The sequence below is a fragment of the Triticum dicoccoides genome, chromosome 4A (genome assembly GCF_002162155.2).
Source record: "Triticum dicoccoides isolate Atlit2015 ecotype Zavitan chromosome 4A, WEW_v2.0, whole genome shotgun sequence".
NCBI lineage: Eukaryota > Viridiplantae > Streptophyta > Magnoliopsida > Poales > Poaceae > Triticum > Triticum dicoccoides.
In genome coordinates this window covers 735,686,909-735,703,131 of record NC_041386.1, presented here as the reverse complement: position 1 = coordinate 735,703,131, position 16,223 = coordinate 735,686,909, and positions in this window count along the sequence as shown.

Below are 16,223 nucleotides of genomic sequence, written 5' to 3'. Positions count from 1 at the left end.
GTCAGCGAGTCAACGACCAGGTCCAGGTCAAACCTGACGTGCGGGGTCCACACGTCAATGACACAGGAACTAATCCCGGTCAAACCAAGCGCTAACTGAGGTTTGACCAGGGGTGGGGCCCACAGTCAGTGGCCTAGGGGGTTGGTTAGGGCGTCATTAGCGTTTAATGACATCGCCACGTCAGCTGCCGGCGTTTAACCGCCGGCGACCTCAGATCGCGGCGGCGTCCGCATCGGGATTGCGCTACAGGCCAGGGTTTGGGGCGCGGGGAGCATCTACGGGGAGCTGGCGGAGTGGCGCTTCCAGTGGTGGAGGCGGCTGGAGCGGAGGTGGCCGGAGTTGAGCACGGCGTCGACCTCGGCGGCGGCCGGAGCTCGGGCGAGCTCGGGGTCGGGGTTAGGGAGCACGGCAGGAGGAGCTGGGGCGTGCTACGGACTCCTGAGATCGCGGTGAGCACGTCAGTGGGCTCGGAAACGAGCTGCGGTGGCTGTGGCCACGGCCACGCCATGGCCGGCGGCGAGAAACTCTCGGCCGTGGTGGAGGAAGAGGCTAGGGGATGAGCGCGAGCTTGAGGGAAGGGGGAAGAGGAAGAGGGACTCACAGTGGACTGGACGGAGGGGTCGGCGAGCTCGGAGAAGCTTCTGCGACGGCGAATTTACGGCGGCAATCTCCGGGCACCGGGGATGAAGACGACGATGCTCCGGTCGACTGGGGCCTCCTCTGGTCGCGTGCGTCGGTGTGCAGCTCCATGGGGTCGGGACGGAGCTCCTGAGCTCATCGGAAGGGCGAGGGGTGGCCGGTGGCTATGGATGCGACGGCGGCGGCCTCCGGTGGCTCTCGGTGGTGCTCCAAATCGAGAGAGGGAGAGAGCCAGAGTGAGCAGAGAGAGGGATAGCGGTCGGGGACGACTCCGTGGCGTCGCTAGAGGGCTCGGGGAGGAAGCAGGAGGTGGCCAGGGGAAGCAGGAGGTGGCGCGCGCGGCGGTGTCGCGGTGTCTGTCCTCCTGGCAGGGAGGAAGACGACAGGGGGGGTGGAGATGGGCTGGGCCGTGCTGCTGGGCCAGGTGGGCTACCAGGTGAGCGTCAGGTAGTCCTTCTCTCTCTTTCTATTTCTGTTTTTATTTATTGTTTTCTATTTTGTTCTGTTTTGTTTTAGTTTAGTAAAATACTAAACCATTTTATAAAATCCTGAAAATAGATATGTGGCTAGGGTTAAAATATACCAAACCACATAAAATGTTCCAGTAATTATTGGACATATATTATTTATATATCAAATATATATCCAATGCAAATAGCTATTTATTTAATTCAAAGGCCCAAAATAATTAACTCTGAGATACCAAAAATATTGTTTTGAGTTTTACCTCTTTGCAATATTTTCAGAGACTAAGAGGAACATTTTCTTGGACTTCTTTGAGGAGATTTTAATGTTGATCATTTTTAGAAGGTTTCTGAGGCTTTGAAAATTCCTCAATTCAAATTTCATTTGAATTAAAATAGATGCTCACATGAGGTCTAGCCTAGTGCATAACAGGACCAGGGATGTGACAACTCACCCCCACTAAACAAAAATCTCGTCCCGAGATTCAAGCGTAGGGTAAGGTGAAGGGGAAACGCAACTAGTATAATCTTCACGATCCAGGGTGCACTTCATAAGAGTGTTGATTCGATCACCATCATTGTCTCGAAGTCTTTCTCTGAGAACTCCAACTAACATGACAATAAGAGGAAAGGAAAACTCTAGAAGAATTAATGTTCTCAAAGAACGAACAACTCGGGATTAACTCACGGAATGGGACATAGCAACATCTCTCGAGCTGAGAGACGAAGCACAGATCTGAAGAAATGGAGTGAGACAGATGACGAGGGTTCACTAGGTAGACAACAACTTCACGCTTAAGGTGGTAATCGGTTGTCAACATAGCGAGGAGTTGAATTGCCATGACACCATAACGATGCACCTTAGGGAAGGTGACTCATAGATATATCCCCTTAAGTGGCAAAAAGAATTACCTTTGATTCAAAGATCATTGAAACTCTTTATACCAGCCTAAGGCAATCACAAGCGATCATTTGGAGGGGGTCGGTAGAATGGCATACTCGGACTTGGATGATGTGGATTACCTTGTTGAAGACAACGTAATGGATGAATTTGCTTATCACCGGAAATGGAAGAGACCCATGGTAGAATGACACATTGACGGTGCAAACTGGGAACAAAATGCAAATGATGGGAATGATTCTAGTAACTGGGGAGAGGCTTAACAATAGAGAGTTATCCCACTATTAAAATGGTTATAGCATAACCGAGGAAACTGAGAGCGTTATACAGTTAATGCCGACGATCAAACCTAGCACTTGCGCGTGCTCTCAAGAACTTGAGCAATTCCATAATCATCAAGGTTTTACCAACATCCGTGTCAAGGGTCCGGTAACACAACTTACTACCATGATGAATGGTGATGGAGGATGCAGATGCAAAGGAAGATAACACCTTCTCAGATTTCACCCTTGGCGGGGCCAAGGAAATAAAATCTGGATGATCGACCGAGAGACATTTAGCACTCCGCTTCTAATGTTCGCCTTGATGTGCTAGTGTAACCCATTCATAGATATGGTTTGATATCTAGAACATCAAGTAAAAAGGTCGGACTTCGGAACACAGAAATCCATAGGGGCAACTAGGGAGTAATCCTACGAAATCCCTATGGGGAGGTGGCCAACTTCCTCAAACAAGATACTATAATAATAGGTCTACCGGATGGGTGTGTTGGCCACGACATCCACCTTGCCGGTTATTGAGAGACCAATATTATAATTCTTGGGAAATGTTCCAACCATCACATCTGCCTGAGATTCAGATCTGGTTGGTGTCAGGATATCCCAGACTCATCAAGTCTAGAAAGAAAAATGAAAGTTTGCAACACAAATCGACGAGATAATGTTGCGGGATTCTCGGGGAGTGAGCTACGATAGTAAGCTCCAAAACATAAGCTGGTTCTGCTACAAACATGCGAACACGTTGTCCCAGACAAGCATGGCCATGTAGCAGTCTTATAATTAAACACTACCGAGTTCAGGTGGAGAACCATCATCGAGGATATCGAAGTCTTTACGCAAGTCCATGGATTAGATCCCAAGCATAGACTTCTTTTCCTTGAACAAGTCAATCAGTGGCTTAGTGTGCTAGGGACACATATAGAATGAAGGTTGCAAGTCTCCAGACTACAGAATACTTCGCACGTGTGCATGACTGATTTGGGATGATTCCAAAGGAAACAAAACAATCTTTCTCAAATTCACGGCGGCAACTTTCACCAAATGCACGTGTATAAGAGGAAGTCACTCCTTTCATCAAACAAATACTTCATGAGCTAGCATGAAGAAAATGCTTTCAAAAGTTTCCAACACTAGCTTAATGTTCAACAACATCATGGAGGAGATAAGGATGTTGCCAATGGGCTCAACAACAATTCATCTAGGTTTCCTTTTAAAAGGAATTCCATAGTTAAGTGAACACGGTGATAGCATTGGTCAGACCAAAGATGTAATGGTGCATGCTCGAGGGATCAACCACGAATAAGACAACATTACGAGCATCGTTGGTACTGATTTGATTTGACGATAGCCCACACTCAAATCAAAGGATTGATAAGACAATAGGTCCAGCAACTGATCACAAGGACCAATCGATGAAGATATCATCTTTCTTCAGCACACCCTACACAAGAATATCCCTTTGGAACGAACTAAGTCAGGAAAGCTTTTATCTTCCAACTCTCCAAGTTGTTGTCTAGCTTAACCAACTAGCTCAGGGATATCTAACACCGATTTTTGGAGAGAAGGTGGTTCACAAGAACCCAACTTGATCACGAGATCAACATAGCGGTCAGGCGACAACCTGGTGATACTTCCGAGAAGAAATTTGGAATATCATGAACCACCGGTATGTTACTAAGCTCGAGAACAATCTTACTTTTCAGGGCAAGACGATATGATCAATTAAGCAAGGATTGGCACTATCCTAACTCACTGATTGGAGAGTGCACCAGAAATAAGGACTAGGTAGCACAATCAACCTTAGGGTGACGATTCAATAATCGACACGCTAAGAATGAGGTTATCGTCCATTTAACTACCAAGCAATGGAGTTGCTAGCAGTATTGATTTCACACGCCATGATTCATTTGTCGGCATTCCGGTTACAATAACACGGAAACCGAGAAATTATCAATGATGATCAGAAGTATTACTGCGTCAAGAATTTATAAGATGGTGTGCAATTCCCATGATATTCCTGATATAAAGATGGTAATACTTCAAGGTAGAACAGACCAGAAGCTGGATTGGCATTTTGATCTGCGGAATACAATTGCTTTGACCCAATCCTAGATATGGATGAGATTCTGGAGTTTGTTTCTCCTATTCATTCTGAAATAGAATGGCTTGGCGGACCACAAGGGTAATAGGCATCGACGAACGAATGCACGCATACTCTTGACTATCAATTGATAGGCGAGGGTCGGAAACAACTAAGATGGGACAACTCAAAAGAACATATGATTTTCTGAGTTGTGGATGCATGGATTAGCATGTCGAACGAAGTTCAACATATTTCTTCCGGATAACCCATGCAGAAAGGTAGAACTGGCAGAGCCACAATATATAATGGAGAACTCATCAAGAATAATCCTGTTGTGATACTTCAGTTCAACGAGGAACTTCTGCCATAAGTAGTTCATGGTATTTGGAAGAAGAAGATACCACGGACTTCAAGGACTATCGCAAAGGTTACTAATATCCTAAAGGCACTAGCAATTACTATCAACATGAAGTAGGTAGAGTGAATCTCGGGTTCAAGAACCCAGGAACAGAATACCTATTACTAAGTAGCATCACGGGATGCTTTCGAGAATGATGGCCAGAATCATCACACTGGGAACACAAATCATGGCTAAATTACTAGATGATCCCCTAAGACACCTAGGGTCATAATAATATCTCCAACATATATGTCAAGGTAACGGAGTACCTCAACTCACTGATTAGTGTGGTTAATCTGGCCCATGGGAACATTGAAACGGGAAGAAAGGATTTGCAAATGCATCAGACTACTTAGAAACCTGGGATGACTCGGACAGCATAACGGCTGTAAATGCTCAAAAAAGATTTGAGACATTCACAAAAATGGTGGCACAACCACTCAGAAGCACAATATCAAGGTTTCGAGATCAACAATTAACATACGGAAGTAGTAGGAACTGAACTGAGACTTAAATCCAACAATCTTATAAGTCCACTGATTATTAACACGTGATCCTAATAGAAAGAAGAGATAGCCTAGTTCTTAATCCCCGTAGAAGAGAAGATGATGACTCAGATCAGAAGGCCATGAGGTATAAGGAGTAAAAAGAGCCTTACGTTCCATCCCACAATCAATTCCCCTACATATAACTAAAGAATTTCTAGACTCAACATCGACCAGTTTGGCTTGGTAATCCTACAGGCAGTCAAGCTCTGATACCAACGCTGTCAGGACCCCGACTCAATGCCACATCGATCTAGCATGTAACACCTCATATCACTTTGCGGCCTCACGCACGGTATTCCCACGGGTGTCGCCCTACCTTTACCCGGGACCGTTTGCGCCTTTTGGCACACGTATATGACAGTGTCGCTAGCATCTATATGATAAGGAGCCCGGGCTGACATGGCTAGTCGTAAACCCAAAGTGGCACAAACTTACAGGGACAGGCATCCACGACCCAGCATCGAACGTGTCGTTCATCAGCGAGTGAATCCAGGCTGTAGCACTGGGCTAGCAGGACTCCGGTGAACCGGGCTGTAGCGGGCTAACAGGACTCCGGTATTCATCGCGTGACATTTCCCCGAAGGGACAGACACAGGAACGAAGAAGGACACATGCCGGCCAGCCTAAGTGTTCCGGAGCAGTAGCAAGCTACCATTGGAAACACTAGGAGACATTTCCCGGTAAGAGAGGCTACTAAGGATAAACAACTAGATAGTCAGATCCCACACATACCAAGCATTTCAATAACATACACACAATATGCTCGATATGTGCAAACACAACATGGCATCACAACATGACTCTATGACTCAAGTATTTATTCATTAGGCTCCGAGGAGCGAGATATTACAAACATAGGTCTCATGACCCAACATTCAGAGTATACAAGTCAAAGCACAAGCGGAAGCTATCATGTCTGAGTACAGACCACTATAAATGAAAAAGGCTGAGAAGCCTGACTATCTACCAGATACTGCCGAGGGCACAAGATCGTAGCTGAGGTAACAAGCTAAACGTCGAAGTCCAAGCGGAACTACTAGTGAGACTGAAGTCTCTCTGCAAAAACATAAAATAGGCAAACGTGAGTACAAATGTACCCAGCAAGACTTACATCAGAACTAACTACATATGCATCATTATCAACAAAGGGGTGGTGGGGTTTAACTGCAGCAAGCCAGCTTTGACTCGGTGGCTATCCTAAACTACGACTGCAAGCGACTCTTTTGAGGTGGCGCACACGAGTCCACATATTCACCATATCAATACACCACTATGGATCCGCTCCCGTCTCCCCACGAGAACGCCATCCATAGCACTCACGCTTATCTTGCGTATTTTAGAGTATCCACTTTCACTTGTCTATGAACTGATATAAGCAACCCAGAAGTCCTTTTCCGCGGACACGGCTATTCGAATAGATCATATTAACCCTGCAGGGGTGTACTTCTTCACACACGCTCTCACCACTTACCGCCGTTTACACGACATGTACTCGGCAACCTTCAAGCGGAAGCCCAACGTGGGTGTCGGCCACGGCCTGCCTAAACACTCAAGTCTCTAGTCCAGGTTTATCGCCTATTCGGGTTCCATCCATGAGGAGATCCGGCCGGAGTTTCGCTCACAACACCAAACGATGTGAACAGGGTTCCCGAGACACCAAACGGGCGCCCGGTACACCGTGCCACGTGCCTACCGCATCACAGCCCACCCCTACGGTCAGCGCTGCCCACGGCCTCCAGCATACTACAAACACCAGAAACTACTTGCAACTCCTGGACAGAGGACAAGGGTGATCAAGAAGCCGAGAGGGTCCATTGGTTTCGGCCCAATGCGTGGTAGCAGCTGAATCATGGATCACAAACACAGAACTCAGTTCCTGAGGACGGCTGCAATGAGACAACCCACCATGTACTCCTACATGGCCTCTCACCGCTACCTTTACCAAAACGTGTTCACACACTTAGCTCACACACAGTAGGACATGTTCACACGCCTCTGATTCATCCCCGATGAATCAGACCTGACTCAACTCTAAGCAGTAGCAGGCATGACAAACAAGCAAGAATGAGTAGGCACAACAGGGCTCAAACAACTCCTACTCATGCTAGTGGGTTTCATCTATTTACTGTGGAATGACAGGTCATGCAGAGGATAAAGGGGTTCAGCTACCGCAGCAAGTAACAGATGAATCAGTGTTGTCCTAATGCATTAAAAGAGAGCAGGAGCGAGAGAGTAGGATTGTATCGAAATGAACAAGGGGGGTTTTGCTTGCCTGGCACTTCTGAAGATAACATTGAGTCTTCATCAGTGTCAACGATCACAACGTCGGAACATCGTCGGAAGAAATACAATCAATGCAATGCACAATATGATGCATGCTCATGACATGGCAATATGAATGTGTTTTGAGCTAATGCAACTAGCAACAGATTAAATGAAGTTGGTTTGAATACAAGATTCAAATTCAAACTCCATATGTGATTATTCAAATGCCATTTAATTGATTTGTGCTATACAGCAGCTATAAGTTGTTCTAACATGCATGAAAATGGTACAGATGGATTCCTTGAATTTTTCTGATAATTTTTCATATATAAATTATTTAATTTGGAGTTACGGTTGAATTACTATGATTTTTTGAAGTTTTGAACATTTTCTGGAATTTCCTGAATATTTAGAATTAAAATAATTCCAGAAAATGATTTAACTGCGTCAGCCTGACGCCAGCATAACGTCAGCGAGTCAACGGCCAGGTCCAGGTCAAACCTGACGTGCGGGGTCCACACGTCAGTGACACAGGAACTAATCCCGGTCAAACCCAGCGCTAACTGAGGTTTGACCAGGGGTGGGGCCCACAGTCAGTGGCCTAGGGGGTTGGTTAGGGCGTCATTAGCGTTTAATGACATCGCCACGTCAGCTGCCGGCGTTTAACCGCCGGCGACCTCAGATCGCGGCGGCGTCCGCATCGGGATTGCGCTACAGGCCAGGGTTTGGGGCGCGGGGAGCATCTACGGGGAGCTGGCGGAGTGGCGCTTCCAGTGGTGGAGGCGGCTGGAGCGGAGGTGGCCGGAGTTGAGCACGGCGTCGACCTCGGTGGCGGCCGGAGCTCGGGCGAGCTCGGGGTCGGGGCTAGGGAGCACGGCAGGAGGAGCTGGGGCGTGCTACGGACTCCTGAGATCGCGGTGAGCACGTCAGTGGGCTCGGAAACGAGCTGCGGTGGCTGTGGCCACGGCCACGCCATGGCCGGCGGCGAGAAACTCTCGGCCGCGGTGGAGGAAGAGGCTAGGGGATGAGCGCGAGCTTGAGGGAAGGGGGAAGAGGAAGAGGGACTCACAGTGGACTGGACGGAGGGGTCGGCGAGCTCGGGGAAGCTTCTGCGACGGCGAATTTACGGCGGCAATCTCCGGGCACCGGGGATGAAGACGACGATGCTCCGGTCGACTGGGGCCTCCTCTGGTCGCGTGCGTCGGTGTGCAGCTCCATGGGGTCGGGACGGAGCTCCTGAGCTCATCGGAAGGGCGAGGGGTGGCCGGTGGCTATGGATGCGACGGCGGCGGCCTCCGGTGGCTCTCGGTGGTGCTCCAAATCGAGAGAGGGAGAGAGCCAGAGCGAGCAGAGAGAGGGATAGCGGTCGGGGACGACTCCATGGCATCGCTAGAGGGCTCGGGGAGGAAGCAGGAGGTGGCCAGGGGAAGCAGGAGGTGGCGCGCGCGGCGGCGTCGCGGTGTCTGTCCTCCTGGCAGGGAGGAAGACGACAGGGGGGGTGGAGATGGGCTGGGCCGTGCTGCTGGGCCAGGTGGGCTACCAGGTGAGCGTCAGGTAGTCCTTCTCTCTCTTTCTATTTCTGTTTTTATTTATTGTTTTCTATTTTGTTCTGTTTTGTTTTAGTTTAGTAAAATACTAAACCATTTTATAAAATCCTGAAAATAGTTATGTGGCTAGGGTTAAAATATACCAAACCACATAAAATGTTCCAGTAATTATTGGACATATATTATTTATATATCAAATATATATCCAATGCAAATAGCTATTTATTTAATTCAAAGGCCCAAAATAATTAACTCTGAGATACCAAAAATATTGTTTTGAGTTTTACCTCTTTGCAATATTTTCAGAGACTAAGAGGAACATTTTCTTGGACTTCTTTGAGGAGATTTTAATGTTGATCATTTTTAGAAGGTTTCTGAGGCTTTGAAAATTCCTCAATTCAAATTTCATTTGAATTAAAACATGATGCTCACATGAGGTCTAGCCTAGTGCATAACAGGACCAGGGATGTGACACCCGGAGGGGCCATCATCGTCATGAAGGCCAAGGACCAGAGGGAGAACCTCTCCCCATCCAGGGGGAGGCCATGGAGGAGGAAGAACAAGGGGGAGAACCTCTCCTCCTCTCTCTCGGTGGCGCCGGAGTGCCATTGGGAGGGGAATCATCGCCGCAGTGATTGTCTTCATCAACATCACCATCATCATCACCATCCTCATCTCTTTTACGTGGTCCACTCTCCCGCACCCCGTTGTAATCCCTACTTGAACATGGTGCTTTATGTCACATATTATGATCCAATGATGTGTTGTCATCCTATGATGTTTTGAGTAGATATATTTTGTCTTTGGGTTCATTGATGATCTGGATTGGTACGAGTTGTATGTTTTATTTTGGTGCTGTCCTATGGTGCCCTCCGTGTCGCACAAGCGTGAGGGATTCCCACTGTAGGGTGTTGCAATATGTCCATGGTTTACTTATTGTCTGCGTTGCATGAGTGACTGAAAAACAAACATGCATAAGTGGGTCACGACGTATGGGAATAAAGGGGACATGATGCTTTAATGCTATGGTTGGCTTTTACCCTAATGATCTTTAGTAGTTGCAGATGCTTGCTAGAGTTCCAATCATAAGTGCATATGATCCAAGAAGAGAAAGTATGTTAGTTTATGCCTAAACAGAGCAATGAACTTAAATATGCAGGGGAAATCGAGAAAATAGATTCTACTCTTGTTGTATTCTTTTTTCCATCATTTTCCCCCTGTTTGCAATTCTAAAGGGCATACTAAAATCTATGTTGAGTTCAAAACTCTCTTGGATGTGATTGAGTTGGACTGTAATTAATCTGCTGTAACATGTCAATTGTTTTCTCTAAAGGAAAACATGTCAATTCTTCTCTCAATTCTCAAAGGAACTTCTACCACAAAGGCACTCTGAGCCTCTAGCTGCTCCCGATGATGGCCAACCAAGCAAAAGGGTCTTCCAACAAATGAAAAGTATGGCGGGGATTCTCAAAAGTTTGCGAAATTGCAATGTTCAGAGACAAAGTAATCCAAGATGGGCCACGGTCCCCTCCGACTCCTCCCATTGTGCATGCTTAAGAGCATCTCCTGCCGCGCCCCCAAAAAGGACCCCCAGGCGACTTTTCGACCGCCGGCGCCAAAAAATCGGCCCAGTCGCGCCCCCAGGGGCCCATTTTTCCCCAGCTCGGGCCGAAATTGGTGGCGGCGGACCCAACCCGAACCCGGCGCGCTGGGGGGCGCTCGGGGGCGTCGGGCGAATCGTTTTTGGCGCGAAAGCGCCGTGGGGCAGCCGCGTCAGCGACACCGCCTGCCTCGTCTTTCCGACGCCTCGGTTTCCCGCAGGGAATCAATGGCAAGGCTGCCGCCGGTCAGCTTTGCCATTGATTCCTCACGAGCGGCGTGTCACGGGGCGGCGTGCCGACGCGCGTCGATGCCTCCCCTCCCTCGGACGCATACACGCGGACGCGGCGCGGCTATATATGGTCTCGCTCGCCTGCGTTGGAGTGCCACCCCATCCCTCCCTCTCCCGCCGATCTCTTCTCCCCAGCCACTCCCTCTCCCCGATGGCCGAGCGTTTCCCCGGAGACGAGGCGGCGGCCAACGGCTTCGGCCGCCGTTCGCTCCGCGAACAGGAGTCCTGGCTCCTGTTCCAGGCGAAATCCCGGCGCCGCCGCACCTGCGCGCCGCGCCGACGGGCTGGAGGCTCAGCAATGGGGGAGTGCCCATTCCCCCGTTGCCCGACGCAGTCACCAAGCCATTGTACTTCGCCGACGAGGTCGAGATCGCGCGCGCCTCTCTCACCGACGCCGAGCGCTCCCTTCCCCAGTACGCCGCCGACAACAACACGGCTTGGGCGGCGTACTTCGAGCGCCGCCAACAGCAGCGGCTGGCGTCCACCAACGGGGCGCCGGTGGTCGGCGGCATCAAGAACAGCAAGGGGCGCCACCTCTGGTGGGGCGTCCCCGGCCGCACCCTCGACGGCGTGCTGACGCACCTCGAGGGCGGCAACAACCCACCGTTGGCGTACCCCCAGGCGAGGACGGCCGCCCCGACGCACCGCCGACGCGACGGGCAATGGGCACCGAGGAGGTTCGGCTCCTCCTCCTCTTTTTCCTCGTCACGTTCTTCCTCCCAATCCTCCGGCACTCCATCGCTGCTCGGCATCGAGGCCGAGCCCGTGGCGGAGACGCCGCTCGGCCGGCGTACACGCAGCGCCGGTATCGTCATCAGCGAGGGCGGCCGACGCGCCTCCTCGTCGGCTCCTCCCCCGTGCTTCGTCAAGCCGAAGACGGAGCCGGGTCTCGCGCCGGTGAAGACGGAGCCGGGGCTGGCTCCGGTGAAGACGGAGCTGGGGCTGCTGGCGCCGGTGAAGGCGGAGCACGGCGAGGTCGAGCTCGACGACGTAGCGGCCCTTGGATGGGCATGCCAAGACTCCCTGAAGATGGCGAGGGAGCGCCAGCGCGCCGCCCTAAAGTGCTTCGCGCAGCGCTGCCGAGGCCGCGACGAAGGCGGCGTCGTCATCATCGATGACAGCGACGACGACGACGACGCGCCGCCGCCGCCGCCGCCACCAGCCGGGGAGGGGTCCAGCAGGGGCGCCCGAGTCAAGGAAGAGAAGGCCGACGATGGCGGCGACTTCTCGGCCTTCAGCAAGTTTTTTTTGACTAGTTTTTATATGTAATGACGTGTTTTAGCCCAAGTTTGCGAATATAAAAACTCAAGTTTGCCGAAAATTGGCGTGTTTCAGCCCAAGTTTGTCTAAAAAAAATTTCCATGCCTGGGGCCGGCCCTGGGGGCGGCGGCTGGGGGCCAACTCGCCTCCAGGCCCACTTTTTGCGCCGGATCACCCCCAGGCAGCGATTTTAGGCGCCCCCTAGGAGGCCAACGGCTGGAGATGCTCTAAAAAGTGCGTACTGCTGACGGTTGAACAGATGCATCAATAAAAAAAAAGAGTAGCAGAAACTCATGCATCTAAGCAAATTTAATTTTTGGGACGATTTTACCACTCATAAACTGTTCTCAGCAGTCACGGGTAAATATAATGGCACGGTAGCTGAGGAGTAAGCAGACTTCATAATACTAGTTAAGAACAAAATGCATTACCATACACACACCACATATGCAGATAGGATATATAAACGACATTAGGTAAAAATGAACATAAACAAACTAGGCAAATTTTGGCTAGACTGTCAAGAACAAGCACCTGAAAAGAGGTGTCCGTATGCTCGCATGCCTTGTTGCCGCCTGCGACAAGTTACAGATATATGTATGATGAGCAGTGCTCCCAGCTTCCTTGCTGTAGTTATTACCGTTGTTGAATCCTTGCTGCCATTTCACGTAGGAAAGGTCTTGTCTGGAGTGCTCCTGAATACGCCTGCGTGCAGGCTCTCACAGTCAGGTAACAATGCCTGTATTCTCTTGTGTTCTCGGTTAATTAGTCCATAACTGGTATCTGGAAAGGGAGAGATAAAGAAGTCCACTATGGATCCAAGAAACTAGAAAGAAAATATACATGCAGGAAAAATCGAAAACCACTGGACCAAGATTAGGCATGATACAGCTGGGATTCAATCTTCTGCTCGCTGTAGCAAATAATCACACTGACAAAAATGGTCAGTTCTTTATGGATATAAAACTGTCAGTTCGGGAGCAGCTCAGAGCTTTTCTTGGAACAAATGGTATTCTTGAGTAACTTATATCGACTGTTTTCAGTTCATATTGTCAATTCTCATTCCATAGTCAATTATTTTTTTCAAAAATCAGGAATCATCACATCACGAACACATACAGAAACAACGCTGGTTGAGCTGACTCAAACAGGGTAGCAACACAACCAAAATCAATTAACACAGTGGGTATTAATCAACCACACCAAGAGGCCTTTTTTGTTGGTCATTCAGCTCCGTTGACAGATAAATATTGGGCATGCCCAGTGTCAGTAAAAACTCTAGTCTTTCTCCTGCATGCTGCTATGTATACAAGCTATATTGATGCTATTTCTCTACGAATAACAGATCCAAAGCTATATTGAATTCGCTAGCAAACATTACAAAAAAACTTCCTCAAAGACAATGTTTACTAAAATACTGAATAAATAAGGTCAACTAAACATCACACCAGCAACCAGTCCGAACATTTTAGTGCACTAGCAAGTTCACAATCTGCACTAGGATTTAGGATAATCATAATAACTGACTGTTATGGAAAGGAAGACTGATTACAGTATAATTTAGCCACATGAAATTAATACACGTCAAGAACAAGAGTAACTAACTACATCCTCTGTAGAAAAAAATATGAACGTTTAGATCACTAGAGTAGTGATCTAAACGTTCTTATATTTCTTTACAGAGGGAGTAGTTGTTATGGACAAGATGGCCAATTACAATATAATTTAACCCATGAACTGAACATGTCCGGAATAACAGCCAGTGCCAGGTAAACAAGAACAAGAGTAACAATGTTCTTTTGCTTAATCTATAGGTTTACCAGGCATTGGAAATCAAGCAAGGCAGGACTGTAAGCACCGTCAAATTGAGCGGCATGATTCAAGTAGATTCCAAAGTACAAAGGCAAATACTTCAGCCAGCAGAAGAGCCAATTCTTGGAGGAAGCACAGGCATGGCTTGAAGGTAAAGCTACTGCCCGTCTGCATCAGTGAATGACTCTGAGAAGAGAGGAACATAGGGCAGAAACTCTTGCGTATAGCCTTTCTCAATATTAAATATGCAGCCAACTTTCCCGCATATCTTATGATACAAAGGTACCATCTCCATATGAATACAGGAAAATGGTATCGCAATCCGGATGAATCCCTTCAACCTTATACTTTTGCCCAGTCATGCTCATAAGCTTTTTGAAGCTGGCAGTATGCTTCAAGATCAATTCTTTACTATCACAATCCTGGAGGAACCAGAGTTCTATCTCAGAGATTTGCTTGTTATCATCAAGGGAAGCTATAGCATAGTGTAAGCACCCCTGCGACCACCCAATCGTAGCAAATGCTCGGCGTGTATCATATCTTTGGCTGTACGGCACACTGATGGTCTTCCACACTTTCCCCTCCATGTCCACCCCCAGCAACACATAGTTACTGCTGTTGGCAAGGTTTCCCATCAGGTACATCATCCCGCGACCAAAGACCCATCTACTACAGAAGGACAGCCTAATTTTCTCATCCATCCCACTGTCCCTATGACTCCAGGCTCCCGTCCTCGACGAGTAGATGTTCACTCCTGTGATGCAGTTTTCCGGAAACCTGTCCTCGAAACGAAGAATGTGGAAATGGGATGAGACCGCCGGATCAAAAGCCAGACCTGCCCTATGACTACATCTGTCTGCCGGCACATGTGTTAGAGGGGGCAGCTCCACCCACCTCCTAGTCATGGGATTGCACACCACAAAAGGGAATTCCTCCTCTGTCGGCATATTGGTGTAGCGGTGGAAGAGAAGGAGGCCATTGCAGGCGTCCACCTGGACGATGCCATCATACTTGTTATGTTGCAGGTAAGGGAGGGAAGGGTCGAACGGGGCTGCGCCATCACCGGAGGCGCTGGCGAAGTGGTTGGCATGCCTTCCGTAGCTGATGGTCATGTAGAGGAAGCCTGCGAGGGCCTGGGGCAACTTCTTGCGATTGGCGGGGTCGGCGATGAGGTGTCGTCAGGACACGGAGACACACTTGAAGCGGTGGAGGGACTTGGCCGGGAGGCGGGAGAGGATCTCGAGGATGAGGTCGTCGGTGAGCAGGCCAGCCGCCTCCGCCGTCGGCCCTGGATGGTTTTCCAACCTTGACTTGGTGTCCTCTCGAACATGTCCTTCTCCGCCTCCATGGATCAGAAGGGGGAGACAGGGTTAGGTCGGGTCGGGTGGATCTGCAAATTAAACAGAGAGAGGAAATCATCAATCTGTGTGGGAAAAGTCGAACAGAGAGTAATCGGTGGTGATCTTACCTACGGTGGTATTTTGGATTAGGGCGGCGACGGCGGCCAGCGGCGCTTCGCTTCTGGGAGGACGATCGGTGGGGAACAACAAGACGGAAAGAACGAGGGCCAGCGGATCCCCTTTTTCCCTACTTATGAAAAGACCATTTCTGGTATAGTTGACTTGGCCGAGAAGTTTTCTCTTGTTGCACAATCTCGGTATATATAGTTGATTTTTGGCGATTCTCTTTTTTTTTACATACATATAAACTGAACATCCAATGCCCTATTTAAATTTCAGGCATCATCTTATATTTCATATTTGAACCATTTATTTTCACCATCTATTTTCATTTAGCGATGTGAGACGGCACTAAGCTTTTTCTCGACAACCAAATCATCCTCTCTGTAGCCTAGTTTTGGGATCGTATTAATATATAGGTGGGTTTGCTCCAGTGTTTCTGCTACCGTCCAGGAGGCAAGGTTTATTCATCAACTGTTCTTACAAGTTGTTTGGTTATTAGCCAGCAATGTGTGGTAGTAATCTGCAGTGCTGCTAAGTGTAGAGTAATGACTAGGACAAGCCTCAATTGTGTAAATTGTAGATCAATCTGGTTTTAAAAGTAGCCGAGTCTTACATGTTGAAGGTTTCCCTTTCTCCCCGCAAAAAAATAAGAAGGTTTCCCTTTCATACTAT